This window comes from Phyllostomus hastatus, unplaced genomic scaffold, assembly GCF_019186645.2.
Source record: "Phyllostomus hastatus isolate PE091 unplaced genomic scaffold, TTU_PhHast_1.1 phas_contig_150, whole genome shotgun sequence".
NCBI classification, from domain to species: Eukaryota; Metazoa; Chordata; class Mammalia; order Chiroptera; family Phyllostomidae; genus Phyllostomus; species Phyllostomus hastatus.
In genome coordinates this window covers 27714169-27729940 of record NW_025333611.1, presented here as the reverse complement: position 1 = coordinate 27729940, position 15772 = coordinate 27714169, and positions in this window count along the sequence as shown.

Below are 15772 nucleotides of genomic sequence, written 5' to 3'. Positions count from 1 at the left end.
TTTAAAGTGACAGGTAGTTTGAGGGATGAGGGGCACTGGGAAGAAGGCAGAGGGAAGGGATTACAAAGGAGCATTAAAGAGAATTTATTATGACAGGTATGTTTATGATCTTTTTTAAAAAATTTACTTATGTTTAGAGAGGGGGAAGAGAAGGAGAAGGAGAGGGAGATAAACATCTGTGTGTGATTGCCTCTTCCATGCCCCACACTGGGGACCTGGCCTGCAACCCAGGCATGTGTCCTGACTGGGAATCAAACCAATGACCCTTTGGTTCACAGGCTGGTACTCAATCCACTGAGTTACACCAGTCAGGGCAATGATCTTGATTGTGGCAAGGGTTTCTTGGGTGGGAACTTAACAAACCTTATACTTTAATGTATTCAATTTATTGCATGTTACTTATATATAAATAAAGTGTGGTTTTTTGGTCATTTTATTTATTTTTTAGAGAGGGGAAGAGAAGGAGAGAGAGGGAGGGAAATATCTAAAGGTTGTCTCTTGCATGCCCCCAACCGGGGACCTGGCCTGCAACCCAGGCATGTGCCCTGACTGGGAATTGAACCAGTGACCTTTTGGTTCACAGGCCAGCACTCAATCCACTGAACCATACCAGCCAGGGTTCAATAAAGTCTGGGGTTCAATAAAGTTGTTTTTAAAGGAAAACAAAGACTCCTAGGTTTTTGACCTGGTCAAACTAGTTGAATGGTGTTGTCTTTTACTGAGGAGAGAAAGTTAAATTTTATGATATAGCAAGGCTGCAGTCTCAAAGCCACTCCGTAGGAATAATAACAATAATTAATTCCGCTGTGAATAGACTTATGGTAGCTGAGAGTATAGGTTCAGCTGCTATAAAAGAGATCCAAAATAGCAATGAGTGAAACAAGAGAGAAGCTTTTTCTCTCTTTCCCAATCATCCAGACATAAGCAGGGTAGGGTAAGTCTATGAGTTCCATGATGCCAGAGTTCCCAGCCTGCTTCTATCTTACCCATATGATTCAAGCTGACTCATCACCACCCTGTCCACCGCCTAGCTAGAAGAAAGGGGAAAAGTAAGGGCAGGCTCATCCTTCTTTTTGAAGGCATGTCTTAGAAGTTGTAGATGTGGTTCTGTTCATATCACATTGGCCCAGAAAGAATCCTGGCTGCAAGAGAGGCTGAGAAATGTAGTTATTACAGGCAACTGTGTGTCTAGTGAAATAGCAGGAATTCAATTATTATGAAAGGGAATTAAAAAGAAACAGTTATTGGGGAAGTGAGCAGTTTCTGACATCAGAGCTTTCAGCTTACAAAGCCATTTCTAGTCATCATTTGATTTTCACAACTTTGTAAGATAGACTCTGAGGGCTTCTTACAAAGTTTGAGAGGAAGTTTAGCAGAATGGGTAAGAGGATAAGCTTTGGAAGGTGACATCATAGTCAAATGCTGTTTCTGTCAAGGTTGTCAGACTCCAAGGAAAATTACTTAAACTCTCGGAGCTTCTGTCTCTTCAACTGTGAAATAGGCATAATCATAGTACTCACCTCATAGGTTATTATGAGGATTAAATGCTATAATGCATCCAGAGTGCCTGATATAGTTGCACCTAATCAACATTAGCTATTATTATGTGTCAAGTACTGCAAACCTACAGATAAACAAACAAGCAGTTCACAGTACAGTGGAGGACATAAATAAACAGAGAGTTATCAAAGAATATGAAAATCCACTGTAGAGGAAGTGACCACAGGAGCTGGAAGAACACGGAGGAGGGGCTCCTGAACCAGGAGTCCTGTAGGAAAAACGGGAGTTTACGGCAAGGAAGGGAGAAAGGATATCCCTAGAAGAGAGACAAAAACACCAAAGTGAGAGCCTGGTCTCTTTGGGGAAATACAAATTGTGTGGAATGCCCGAAGCACAGAGCGTGGTAATCACGAAGAGAAAGGGACAGAGATAGAGGGGTGCCAATGGAGGAGGGCTTCCAAGTCAAACTCTGGAGCCTGGGTTCTTCCCGTGTTCACCAAGTGCCCTGCGCCGTGTTGTGAGCAGGGCAGTGACTGGTCACGTGCCACTCCAGAAGACGACCAAGGCTGTTTTACGTAGAGTGATTTCCCAAGGGCAGACGGGAAATCGGAATCAGAGCGGCCACCCAGACACCGGGGGCTAGAGCCAAAGTAGTGGAAGAAGAGGAGAGCCCAGAGCTGATCTGCTCCTCAGCGTTCCTGTTCTGCCTGGAGCAAAGGTCTCTCTGAACTCTGCCTTTTCTCAGCTGCTTTTGCATCACTTAAATTACTAGAGAAACATCTTCTTTGGTAACATTTCTATATAAGGTTGAGCAACCTTCATAGTTCACCCAAAATGATAACAGGTTTTGCCCTGAAAGTCCTGTGTTCTGGGAAACCCCTGCGCCGTGGGCAGACTGGGAGACATGGCCACCCAACCAAAGTTTAGAGCCGCACGGAGAGGCAGTGTAGTGTCTGGAAGCAGACTGCCTGAATTCAGGTCTTAGCCCCTGCATGAATCAGGTATAAAACCTAAAGCAAGAGACTTCACCTCTCTGTAGCTCAGTTTCCCCACATGAAATGAGGGGATGGTGCGGTGTAGTCACTGCCTCACAGGGTCACTGTGCGGATTGAAGGAGTTATCATCCTGAGTATTTACATTGGTTGTATCTGCTACGCGCATTTTGAAATGATAGCTATTGCAAACCTACTGCCTTCAGGTTTATTTCATTTCTGTCCCACACATCCCCTTGCTCTGTCATCCTTTCTTGGATGTCTCCAGACCCTTCGCTTCAAGCTCTCGGTCATCCCACCCAAGGCAAGGAAAAGGTCCGTAACACAGGAAACTCTCTGGCCTGTGGGTAGCTTCTGAGAGTATGAAATTGAATTACACAGAATTGAAGGCTTTTAAGACTTTCTCCCAAGTGGGCAGCCTCCTGATAATGGGGACATCTGCACCCATTTCCTTTGAGAATAAATTCTGTGCAGCCGTCTGCCCTAGGAGAAAAATAGGATGGAGTAAGGCATTTGTATGATAGTTCTTTGGGGACCTGAGGGACAAGGATAGGGACTGAGACAATCCAAGTGGCACATTTGCCAAGAAACTCTGAGGTAACTCTTCTAGCTGACAAAGGAAGGTTTAGGATTGGGACCTTCCTAGGAAGGAAAGTGGGGCTTAGCGGTGCCTACCAAATGAAACAGTCATTTGGAAACTGTGCAAGGAGAGGAAGTGAGCCGTAGGCAGGAATTGGTGGTGGCTTTTCCCAGGCATCTTGCCACATCTGATTCAGTCTGTTTATGAAAAGTCCAAAGAAAGTGAATATAAACCAATCTGATGATTTAAGCCTTTGTAAGAGATGAAGCTGGGTAACAGAACATAACAAAGGCTGGGTTATTTAAGCCGTTGCTCACCAGAGAAAGTAAGAGTGGTGGGGGCCTACCAGAGGTGAAAGTCAAGAACAGGAGATTCTGCTCAAGGAAAGGAGTAAAATTGGGGAAATCAAAAGCCTAGCAGAAAATCCACCAGCTCACCCCAAGCGGAAAAAGTTCACAGTCCTTTACAACAGGAAGAGCAATACAATGGGGTTGAGTTAAAATCTGGACAAAACTCACCACACACTTTAAAAATAGGCAGCAAAGGAATGTGTTTTCACTCTCAGAGCTGTACCTAGAACAAGGTGACTAAAGCTTTTCCCAGTGGACCAACGCTTAGCAGCACCCAAAGTTTATGAATTTTTTAAATTAAGTTTTTAAGTTTTTAAATTTGTTTTAAATTGTGAGAAGCTAAATATTTTTCCTGTTATAAATTAGAAGAATGTGTGTGATTGTAGCACCTAGTAGGCAAGGAATTTAGTTACAATAGGAAGCCCCACAGAGACCACCTCGTTTCCCTCATGTTCAACCACAAGCAAGTCCAGGCCTGTTTGGCCAGTTCAGCCTCCACAGTTGAAAGAGACAATGGCTCTTTCCTTTATGGTTCCAGAAAGAATGCAAGAATTGGATTTTCCTGGCCTGGCTTGGGTCATGTGCCTATTGTTGAAACAGTCACAATAGCCAGAGACATGGTGTGCTGTGACTGGCCAGGTGCAGGTCATCTAGCCATTCCTGGAAGCCTAGAAGTATCAGCTCTGCTTGAAAAACACGAGGACTGAGCTCAAGTTTGGAAAAGTGTCTTCTTTACAAACGAGTAAAGTGTGACTATCAAAGGAAGAGGTAATGGACATCGAGAAGAAAAAAAAAGTCCACTATACCTTAGCTGAGAAAATTTTAACTTTTTCAATCCTCTCCCCTAATGAGTGAGCCGATTTCATTTCAGTGGTTACAAGAACTTCACGATAGTGGTGAACCCCAAATAGTGCTGGTCAGAGACCTCAAGGGAACAGTCTTGCTTTGCAATGGAGTCCTAGGATCATTGGACATGGAGGGTCCCATCCAAGGGGACCAAATCTAAGACTTAATGTTGTTTGCTTTTCTGGCTCAGAAACACTGAGCACTACTCTCTGTTTTATTAAAGACAAATGGTAGGAGCCACTGTTGATAGGCTTGTGGAAGTTACCACCTCTCCTTTTGTCCCCTCAGCTAAGGACAAATGCCTTAGCCTGCGTTTGGAAAGATGGCAAATCATGGCTGGCTGTGGGTGAGTAGCCTCTGTGACCTCTCAGGTCTTTCCTTCTAACCACAGTGATTAGTTGATGGCATAAGAGGTCATTAATAGAAATACTCATCCCCGAACATCAGAATCCAAGGGCAAAAGGCCATATAGAATCAGGGGAAAACACTCCAAGGGAACTCTGTCAGCCCATCCATTTGTCACATACCTCTACTGTGTTTTGCTGTCTGAAGTGCAGGGTCCTGAAAAAAATTTTGAGAAAAGAATCCTAGACTCGAAGAGCTGGAAGGGATCTTTGAGTTCTTCTGGTTTACCCCCTCACTTTATAGTTGAGGAAAATGAGGCTCACAAGGAGAGGTGTTTAGCCAAGAACACAGCAAGTTGGTGTCCAAGCTAAGACTATACAGAGCCCAGGACTCTTGGATTCTTTTCCAGAGTTCCTTCTATTTCACCCCATGGCCTTTCTTGGTGGGTTCCAGTAAGGCAACTACTGAGTCTCACACATAAGAATTTAGAGTTGCCCTGGCTGGTGTGGCTCAGTGGATTGAGTGTTGGCCTGTGAACAAAAGGGTCGCTGGCTCGATTCCCAGTCAGAGCACATGCCTGGGTTGCAGGCCAGGTCCCAAATAGGGGGTGCTTGAGAGGCAACCACAAACTGATGTTTCTCTCCCTCTCTTTCTCCTTCCCTTCCCCTTTCTCTAAAAATAAATAAATACAATCTTTAAAAAAAAAGAATTTGGGATCAAGAGGCTCCCTTTGTCTCAGGATCATGGGGTTCCTTTTTGTAGTCACTTACCTTCTGAGATAAAGTATGTGGAGAAACAGCTGCAATCGATAACAGCTACAGGAAATGTCAACAGTGAGTAAGATCACCTCCCAGCAGATTTATGGCTTAAAAACACAAAGACTTCTCAATCCAATGTGGTAAGTAATTTCACTCAAGCCTCATTATATGCTCATTGCAGTACATTAGCATGATAAACAGCACACCCCGCAAGGCTGTGATTGGAAACATAAAGCCCATGTAAGGACCCAAAATGGAAGACAGAGCTCCTCTGATAAATCTCCACCCCTTTCCCTGCCTGGACCCTGACTAAGCCTCCCCCTTAATGAAGGAAACAAATTCTGCTAAAGGGGGCACTGCTCTGCCTGTGGAGTAGCCCACTCTCTGTCTCCCAGCTCCACTAATAAACTCACTTTCATTCTATGCTGGCTCATGTTCGAATTCTTTCCTGCACAAAGCTAAGAACCCACAGTGGGTTGTGGACCCTTGAGTCCCAGACTCCCAGAATGCCTACATCACTTCAATGGCACTTAAACATTTAGATCTTGAAAAGGGTCTCAATCCCAGAGCACTGAGAGAAGAGGAGATAGAAAAAGCTCTAGGGTTCTGGTCCCTGGAGCAGACAGACTATGCACTGAGAATTTTGAGTATTCCATAAATACACTGGGATGTCTGTGATACCCTTGGCCGTGTATGCTAAATGTTGTACCCATGAGGCTTTTTTTTTTCTTTTCTGTATCAGGATGAGCATAATCTCCTCAGCATCTCAAAGGAGCTGATAACCCTCAAAAAGTGAAGAACCACCACTCTAAAGTGACCTTTCAAATGTGGGTTGTCATCAGAATTACAGGAAAGCTTTAAAAGCACTGACAGCCGGCCCTCCTTCTGGAGAGGTGGTTCAGTGGATTGGTACTGGGGCCTGAAGAATCTGCATCTTTTAGGAGCTCATCAGCCTTAGAAGGAACAGCTCTAGAAGAACATATTAATGAAAATGCTTTTCTGTAAGGGAGAATAAAAAATTGTCTCAGGACTTGGCACTTGAAAGCCATTCTGTTGTAAATGTTCCAGGTACTTGTGACAAAGAGAAAATTAGAATTCCTGGAAAGGAGAGGGAGCTGAAACCCCAGAAGTCATGGAAAAAACAGTGAAATTCAGGAGAAGGTAAAGTTCTGTTAAATTGCATTGTGACCACAGCTTACGCCTCAAGCACACCAGCTCTTAGCCCATACTCTGTTTCCCTGACTCTGCCCTTCAGTGACCGTGAGATTCTATGAATCGCCAATCCTTAGAGAAATAGAACATCAGGGCAAATCCATCACATCTTGGCTTTTTTATATCATGGCTTCTGAACAAAAAAAAACTACTCATACATTGACTTTGTTCATTTATTCATGAAACAAATATTTAAGTGTCTCCCAGTTGCTAAGTAAGGTTCCAGCAGTCCTCATGACCCTTACAGTCTGGCATAGGTGCTGGATTCATTTCACAGACTTACCGAAAACTGGGGTTACAAAGAAATCTTTTCCTTTATTTTAGTGGCTCCATCACACTCGTTTCTCTTCTATTCCTAGAACACACCAAGCCTTTTCTTTCCTCCAGGCTTTATACATACTGGCCCTCTTTTGGAGCATTCTTACCTGCATTCTGCCCAATCACCTGCCACTACACCTGTGGGGGTCAGCTTCAGTGGCTTTTTCTTTTCTTTTTTCTTTTCTTTTCTTTTTCCTCCCTCCCTCCCTCCCTCCCTCCCTTCTTTCCTTTCTTTCTGAAAGATTTTATTTATTTATTTTTAGAAAGAGGGGAAGAGAGGGAGAAAGAGAGGGAGAGAAACATCAATCAGTTGCCTCTTCTACACACTCTGAATGGGGACTAAACCAGCAACCAGGCATGTGCCCTGACGGGGAGTCCAACCAGTGACCTTTCACTTTGCAGGACAATGCCCTGCCGACTGAGCCACACCAGTCAGGGGCAGGGCTCAATGGCCTGTCTTTTCTTGAAGAGGCCTTTAACTGACTCCTCAATTTAAAGTAGTTCTCCCTGATATCCTCTCCCAAAACACCTTACACTTTTTCTTCATGGCATTTATCACAGTTTTTAATAGTATATGTATTGTGTGATTATTTTTCAACTTCACTTTAAAAAACGTAATTCATACAGCAACCACATACTAAATGAAAACAGTATACCATACACCAGAAAAAGAAAAGTAGCCCCTGCTCCTCACCTCCTGATTCTCAGTTCTTCTTTCCACAGGCAAATGCTTTTATGACTTACAATCTATAGATATTCTATATAGTTTTCTTTCTTTATTCATTTTTCTAGAGAGAGGGGAGGGAGGGAGAAGGAGAGGGAGAGAAACATTGATGTGTGAGAGAAACATCAGCTGGTTGCCTCTTACATGCTCCCAACTGGGGACCTGGCCCCACAACCCAGGCACGTGCCCCGCCTGACTGGGAATCGAATGGGCGACCCTTTGGTTCACAGGCCTGCACTCAATCCACTGAGCCACATCAACTAGGGCCCATGTCATTATTTAATAAGTGGCTATCTCATCCACTAGACTGAGGGTGGGTACTGTATCTATTTGCTCATTACATTATTCCTGGCACTTGTCACGTAATCAGCACTTTTTAAGTGTTGGTGGGATGAATGAACAGATGTTAAAAGAACACAGAGATCGAGTCAATATCAAACTCCAGCTCTTGTACATCTTCCCTGCCCCAGCTCAGCACTGAGCACGCAGTAAACTTTACTGATGCTCCTGTGCTCTCCTAACTCCCAGTTTATACCTCTGTGAGAGCAACTTCTCCCATGGTGCAGAAATTGTAGTTCCCTTGTCTGTGTGTCTCTCCCAGGAGACTGTGAGCTCCATGAGGGCAAAGACCACGTTTCGCCCTTCCGGAAAGCTGTCTAAGCATCCCGGAAGTCAGTGAGTACTTTCTGACTGGCTGCTTATCTAATCTGACTCACCAGAATGTTGGCTCCTTTGCCATTCTGTCTCAAACTCTGCCAGTGTGCAGCCTTTTGGAGCAGTTCAGAGCTGTTATTTTTCCATTAAAGACTAATGTTTTCTTCAAAATCTCTAATTTAGAGAGTTCTCATTTCTTCTAGGACTCAGAAGAGTTTCCTTATCTATAAAATGAGGACAGTTGTGCCAAACCTCCAGGGTTGGGACGATCATTGAATGAGGTCTCATTTAAAATCAACAAGCACACATCCAGGTAGTCGTTCATTTCCCCCACTCCCTGCAGCAAAAAGAAGAATCCTGGTGCCTGTTTTGCTAAAAAGAAGAGGTCTCTGCTTGGAAAATAGGGTCAGGCAGAAACCTCAATTCCAACCCCAGTTCAAACATTATTGAGACAACGATGTGAAAATCACTAAAAAGGGAAAATTGCCCTCTTTACACGACACAATGACTTGAAGTATAATGCTTACACATCAAAGAAGTTGCTGAGTGTTGCATCCTCAGAACAAAACACAGAATCCTAGAAAGTCCCTCAAAGTCACACGCAGTCTGGTACCCGCCTGTTTCTTCTGTCTCATCTTGCAATGCTCCTCCCTACCCTCTAGGCTCCAGCCACTGTGAACTTCCTTTGTTCCTCCTGCACCCTTTTGATGCATGTGTTCTTTCATCTGTCTGTCACTCAGTCATCCTATAGTTCTAAATTAAGAATGTCTTCCCAGGAACACCTCTCTTGCCCTCCTGAACCAGATTTCATCACTGCTCTAGGCCACCCCCAGAACACCCTGTTCTTCCTCTTTCATAAAACTCATTACAGATGTGAGTTCCCAAAGGGCTTCCTTCAACAGACTATTTACTTGGCAATTATTGCCAGAATTCCTACTATGTACCAGGCATTTTTCTGAAGGCTGGAGATACAGTTGTAGGCAAGATAAGCCATGAACCCTACTTATGACACTTACAATCTCGTGAGAGAGACAGACAACAAGCAAATAGGCAAATTAATATAGGGACCTCTTCCTTGTTCATTGCTGCATTTATAGAATTGGACCTTGAACCCAACACATAGCAGATACTCAATAAATGCTGTTGAGGTGAAGGAAAGTGAAGTGAGGGAGCATGGCAACCAGCCTCAGTGAGGGCCAGTGTCAGAGCCCATACAACTAACGAGTATGAGATCACTGTACCCAGAAGGTCTGCCCAACTTATAAGAGGGACCAAAATGGGTTGGAGCCTACTCTCTTCTGTTGGTATCCAAGAATGTGGGTCTGGGGAGGGGAAGAAGTGGCTTGTCTTCGCTCCTGTCCGTCCCGTGCCTATATTGGCATGTAAAAACAGGGACATGTGAATGAGTGCAAGCCCCAGATTTGCCAAGTGATCTTATCTCCTTCTGTGCCTTCCTATGCCAGTGGCTGGCTAGCCAGTTGCTAAACTCATTTCCTCTTTGTCATGGGTACCCACCTACACTACATTTTCCCATTTCTCTTGCAGGTGGTGTGACCATTTGATAAACTTCTGTCAGTGGGATGTGGATGCTAATGATGGACTCTCCCATGCACGATCCTTCGTGTACTTCCCCCATCACAATGACCGCAGCAGCCATGTATTGAAGATGGCAGGGGCACGGGGTGGAAGGACATGGATCCCCGAACTACTCCTTGGGGAAGAGCCTCCCATTTGCTAGGAGCACCCATTTTGGACCTAACCTGAGCAGGAATTCAACTACTGTACTAGGTCACCGAGGCCGGGAGTTCACCTGTTAGAGCAGCCAGTGTAATCACAACTGCACAGCTCCTCACTCTTTCCAGGACAGTGACACCTCTCCAACCCTGAGCCCACCTCTGGGCTTCAGACTCGGCTCTACAGCTGTGCACTGGACATCCCTTCTGACATGGTGGTCACCACTGCAAACTTAATGTGACCAAAGCCGGGCTTGCTCTCGTCACCCTCCACCAGCCTCTCTCTCTCCCCAGTGTGGCCCATCTCAGTGGACGGCACTGCTTCCCCCTAGGCATGAAAGCCTAAAATTCAGTGTTGCCTTTGAAGCCTTTCCCTTTACCTTATGGCCCACATACCTCCTGCATTCCTCGTGAATTCATATACTTCTCCTTTTCTCCACTGCTACTACCATCAGACTACTTAGATTCCATAACGGCTACTGACTAGCTGGTCTCCGTGCTCTACCATAGCTACCCTGCTGGCCCAACCCCCACATGACAGCCTGAGTTATCCACCTAAAGTAGATCCCATTATGCGCCCCCTACCCACACTCACTTTAAAACCCTCACAGGCTCCCCGCTCTCGCCATGAAGATCCAGCCCAGACTCCTTAGCACAATATAAGGGCCCCACACTCTCTGCAGGCTCTTCACTGCTTCTGCAACCCCGCTCTGCCCACTCCTGTCACACCAAACTCATTCCACTCCCTCGTTCGCACCATCCCCACTCTCTGCTCTGACTGCTCTTTCTGCCCAGGAACTCCAAGCCCTACCCGCTTCCCTTAGACCACATCCGCTCTTCCTTTCGGCCTTAGCTTGAATTTAACTTCCTCACAGAAGTGGCCTTTCTGACCCCTGGAGCAGGTTCAGTCCCTGGTACCTCCTACTGCCCCAGATAACTCTCTTGACTCTTGATTGTTGTGACTTGTTTAATTGTCTGTCTTTCTAGTTACAGTTCAAGCTCCTAGAGGGCAGAGCCTGGGCCCTGTTCACCCCGTGCTCTTAGCCTCTAGAGCAGGGGTGTCAAACTCATTTTCACCAGGGGCCACATCAGCCTCGAGGTTGCCTTCAAAGGGCCGAATGTAATTTTAGGGCTGTATAAATGTAACTACTCCTTAACAGTTAAGTGAGAGCTCAGCATTGCTCTTGGTAGAAACAAGGTGCTGAGCCAGATAAAACAAGGTGGAGGGCCAGATTTGGCCTGAGGGCCTTGTGTTTGCCACCTGTGTTCTAGACTAAAGTAGGAATCACTATAGATCTGTTAAATAAATACATGTGAGCAGTGAACTAGTTGCAACTTGGAGTTGCAATATGGCATCTCTCAGCAGCCTCTTGGGAATATCTGTGCTCTTTCACGATAGCAAACAGTTAATTCTTAGAGTTTCTCTGCCCTCTGAGTCAGGGTGATTCGCCCCACCCCCCACTTATTAATGAAGAAACAGCCCGAAGGCAACAGGTGATCTGCCCCAGAGAGGCAGCAAGATGAGACAGTCACACGGCTCTGGCTATGACCACACTACCTCCACCTCCCCCTCCTGTTTTTCTTGTTTCTGAGCACCAGGCGGAAATATAATGTCATGACACATTGGGGGATTTCTTTCTTCCCCTGCATTTTTCTGATGTGACTCCAGCCTGGAGGGTTGGGGGAACACAGGCCAGGGGAAGAGGGAGGCGGGTGTTGGGGGGGTTAGCCCTGGCATTCCTCAGCAGCCTCCGTTTGCATAGCTCTGAGAAAGAAGAAAGAAGTCAGCAAGCCTTGGCAGACACACTGGGCATTCAGCTCCTGTTCTGGCAACTGCAGAGGCAGGGCCCAAACACACACTCTGCCAAGGCCAGAGAGGCAGGCTCTCTTTCCCAGTCCAGGCTGCCAAGATGAGGTAGAGGAGGTCAGGGCCTCTGCCTGAGATGGGGGAATCATAGAAAGGGTCCCCTTCTTTCTGCCTAGCCTGGCAGCCAGTTGGCTGTGAGCCACTCAGTGTCTATGAGTGGCGTGGGGGTAGGGGCATTGTATCAAGGTCTCAGTGCAAATCCTTCCAGGTTGAAGGGCTGGTGTGGGCATCAGATATCCCAGGGGGCTATCTCAGTGTCTAGCCCACGCTGGAGATTGTGGAGGGGCAAATGGTGGACAGATGTCTTCACCCAGCTCCTGGGGCCACTGTCATCGCATTCTATAGCAGGCAGTGAGGTGCACAGCGTGGCTTGAGAAAGAGCATGAGGCCCTGCTCACCATGGAAACGGGCTTCCTAGGAAAAGGTCACATATTTGATGTGGCTGTCATCTGAACACCTTAAATGCAGCACTGTTCTTGTTTCCCTGAGGACACCCGCCATCAAAGATGGCCTGAGACAATGGGGTGACAGCTGACCTGTTTGTGCAGCTGTAGGCCCCTGTCACAATTTTCCTTTCTCAACAAAGCCTGGTGCTGCACCCACTTACACAACCTGACCCCAACTTGTACCCATGGGACAATCCTGTGAGCCAAGCCCTGAGTCTGGCAAGGACCCGGCTGTGCCAAGAATCTAGAAGAAGAGGTGCCAACAAGACCCTTGAGGAGAAACTAGAAGTCAGAGCTTATTAATAGTGATCATGTATTGAGTTCTTACTTCATGCCAGGCATTGTTATAAAGGCCTTACTTGCACTATTAGCCTCACAAAACTCCTAATAAGAAAACTGAGGCTTTGAGAGGTTAAATAACTTACCCATGTTTATTATACAACAGAAAATAGCATGGGCAAGGTTTGAACCCACGTTGTCTGATCCAAAGCTAAAACTCTTAACTTCCACTCTATTTTCACCCATTCATTTAATCATGCATTCATTCATTTGTTCAATTGTCCATTCATTCACATATACTTCAAACATTGAGTGAGAGCCTTTGATGATCTAGGAACCACATGGCAGCACAGGTGTACAGAGCTGCAAAAGGACACACTCCATGAACTTCAAGAGTTCACAGTGGGAGAAACAGATGAGCGAACAAAGACAATATGGAGTGTGATGAAAGCCACGACAGAGGAACACCGAAGCTGCTACAGGAAGAAGACCAGTTTTTCCTGCATTGTCCCAGGCTTGATGCTGTGGAAGCACAGAGGAGGAGTGACTAACCCAACCGAGACTGGGGGTGGGTGACAGACTTTCTCCAGAAGGAGTCCCAACACACACCTGGAAGAGGATGTCTGTACTTTCAGGGTTAAACTTGGGTCAGATTTCTCAGGCCTGGAGTCCCAGGATCTGGAGTTGCACCCACTGGGCAGAAGAAAACACTTACTCCCAAATGGACCCGGTCAGGCCCTCTTTACCAAGCACAGGGCCCCAACTCGCTCAGTACCACCAAACCATAAACAGAAGGTAGGCCTTCCTAGAGAGCCGTGGGTGCGTCATGGTTTACATAGCCAGCCTTATGTAAACACGGGTGGCATGAAGGAAGAACAAGCTGGTAGTTTCTTCCTTGTTTCACATTCCCACTGAAAACCTGCCAGCTGTCAAAAGCTGGGGGGCAGCCGAAATAAAACTAGTCCCTCATTCTAGGGAAACCAACCCAATGACTTCTACATTAAGCAAGGAAATAAGGGTTGGGGAAAAGGGTGACTTAATTCCTTCCGTCTGTCTGGTTGCTACACCCACATCATATGTCTTTGGAGATGCCTCCCACACAGGCTATGATCCACTAACTACAGCACTCCAGCTCTGAAAGGAGCCCTTTTCCTTAGATGCTCTGTTGCTTAGTAATGGCTAAGATGCTGGGAGGGAGGGAGGGATGTCCTCTGAAGAGCAAGGGGGCAGCTGGCTTCCCTCACAGCTGTGTGGGTGGCAGTGAGCTAAGAGGCTCCTGTTCTCTTCTCCATCAATCAAGGAGGCAATCAAGAAAAAATGTGCAATTTTAAAAGTTCAAAGAGAAAATCCAAACCACAGTAACCTCCAAATTATATTGATTTGGTGGTGGTCTGACACTGAGGAAATCCATCACAGAACAGAGCGATTCTAACTTCCTCCTCTTGCTCTTGGATGAGCTTAGACGTTTTTCTCTTTCGGGCATTGCTCCCCGTGGAGGGACAGATACTGCCTGCTGCCCTATTCCCTGGAGGCCTGGCCTGGCTTGGGCACCACAGCAAGAAGGAAAACACAGAGCCTTCTCCTCTTCGGAGAATGGTGGCCAACATAGGAGCTCACAGTCAATGGGGAGTCTGGGCCCTTGGGAAAAGGTCCAGCATCAAGCCAAACTGCAGTACTTAGTAATAGCCTTGTGCAAGGTACTTCACTCCTCTGTGTTTCAGGGCCCTCCCCCGTTAAACTGGGGTAATAACACTCCCTCCCTCTCTCCCTGGGGCACCATGAGGATTAAATAAGATTCTGTAAGAGAAGTGCTGTTACAGCTGTGAAACACCATTCACGGTAATGTCAGGTGTCCTTATTTCTCTTTGTGTCCTTATATCTTTTTCTCTCTTTAGGTCCTTCTTATTTAGAGGGTTTTTTTACTCTATTTTTTTCTTCCTCCCTGCACTCCCCTTCCTCCCCTTCCCCTCTCTCTACTGCCCTCCTTCACCCTGTGTAAGTTTAATATGTCCATAAAAGGATTATTGATTTCCATGGCCTTTCTGAACCTCTTATTCTTTCCTAACTAGATGAACAGAACCATCATTTACCCAGTTTCTCAGGCTAAAACCCAAGAAATCATCCTTGATTTTTCTCTTTCCCATAATACTTGCATTCAGTCCAACAGCTTGTCATGTGGGTGATTCCTCTAAGACATATCCTGAGTCTGACCATTTCTCACCACCTCCTCTGCTACCACCCTAATCCTGGCCATCATCATGTCTTGCCTGGATGACTGGCTTTGCTTCTTCAACTTTTTAAAAAAGATTTTATTTATTTACCTTTAGAGAGAGGGAAGGGAAGGTGAAAGAGAGAAAGAGAAATGCCAATGTGTGGTTGTCTCTCACGCGCCCCCTCCCAGGGACCTGGCCTGCAACCCAGGCATGTGCCCCAACTGGGAATCGAACCGGCAATCCCTTAGTTGGCAGGCCCATGCTCATTCCACTCACCTACACCAACCAGGGCTGCTTCTTCCACTTTTATCCTCTAGAGCCCCTTCTCTGTATAGCAGTCATATATTTTTAAAAGATTTTATTTATTTACTTTTAGCGAGATGGGGAGTGAGAGAGAAAGAGAGGCAGAGAAACATCAATGTGTGGTTGCCTCTCATGCACCCCCCACTGCGGGGATGTGGCCCACAACCCCAGTCATGTGCCCTGATCAGGAGTCAAACCGGCAACCCTTTGGTTCTTAGGCTGGTACTCAATCCACTGAGCCACACCGGCCAGGGCAGCAGTCATATTTTTATTTTAAGACATTAATCAAGTTATATCTTCCCCTTGCTCAAAACACCTCACTGGCTTCCAGATTGTGACCTCCAAGGCCTCATGTGATCCGGCGTTGTCTCCCTCTTCAACCTCCAATGGTTGAAGGGGTCCCTTTCTGTCCCTCCTGCATACTAAGCTTATTTTTGTCTCCGGCATTCATGTGCCTGATCCTGTCTTATCCCAGTTCAGATGCCACCTCCTCAGAGAGATCTTCCTTGAGCTGCCTGTGTAAATTAGTTCTGTCCCCCTGACTCTTTATCACAGCATTCTTCTGCGTGTGTGTCGCTTACTTCTGACATTTTCCTATTTCTTTATTTACATATGTATTGTAAGAAGTGTGCCAGTTTTGTCCCTGTTCTCC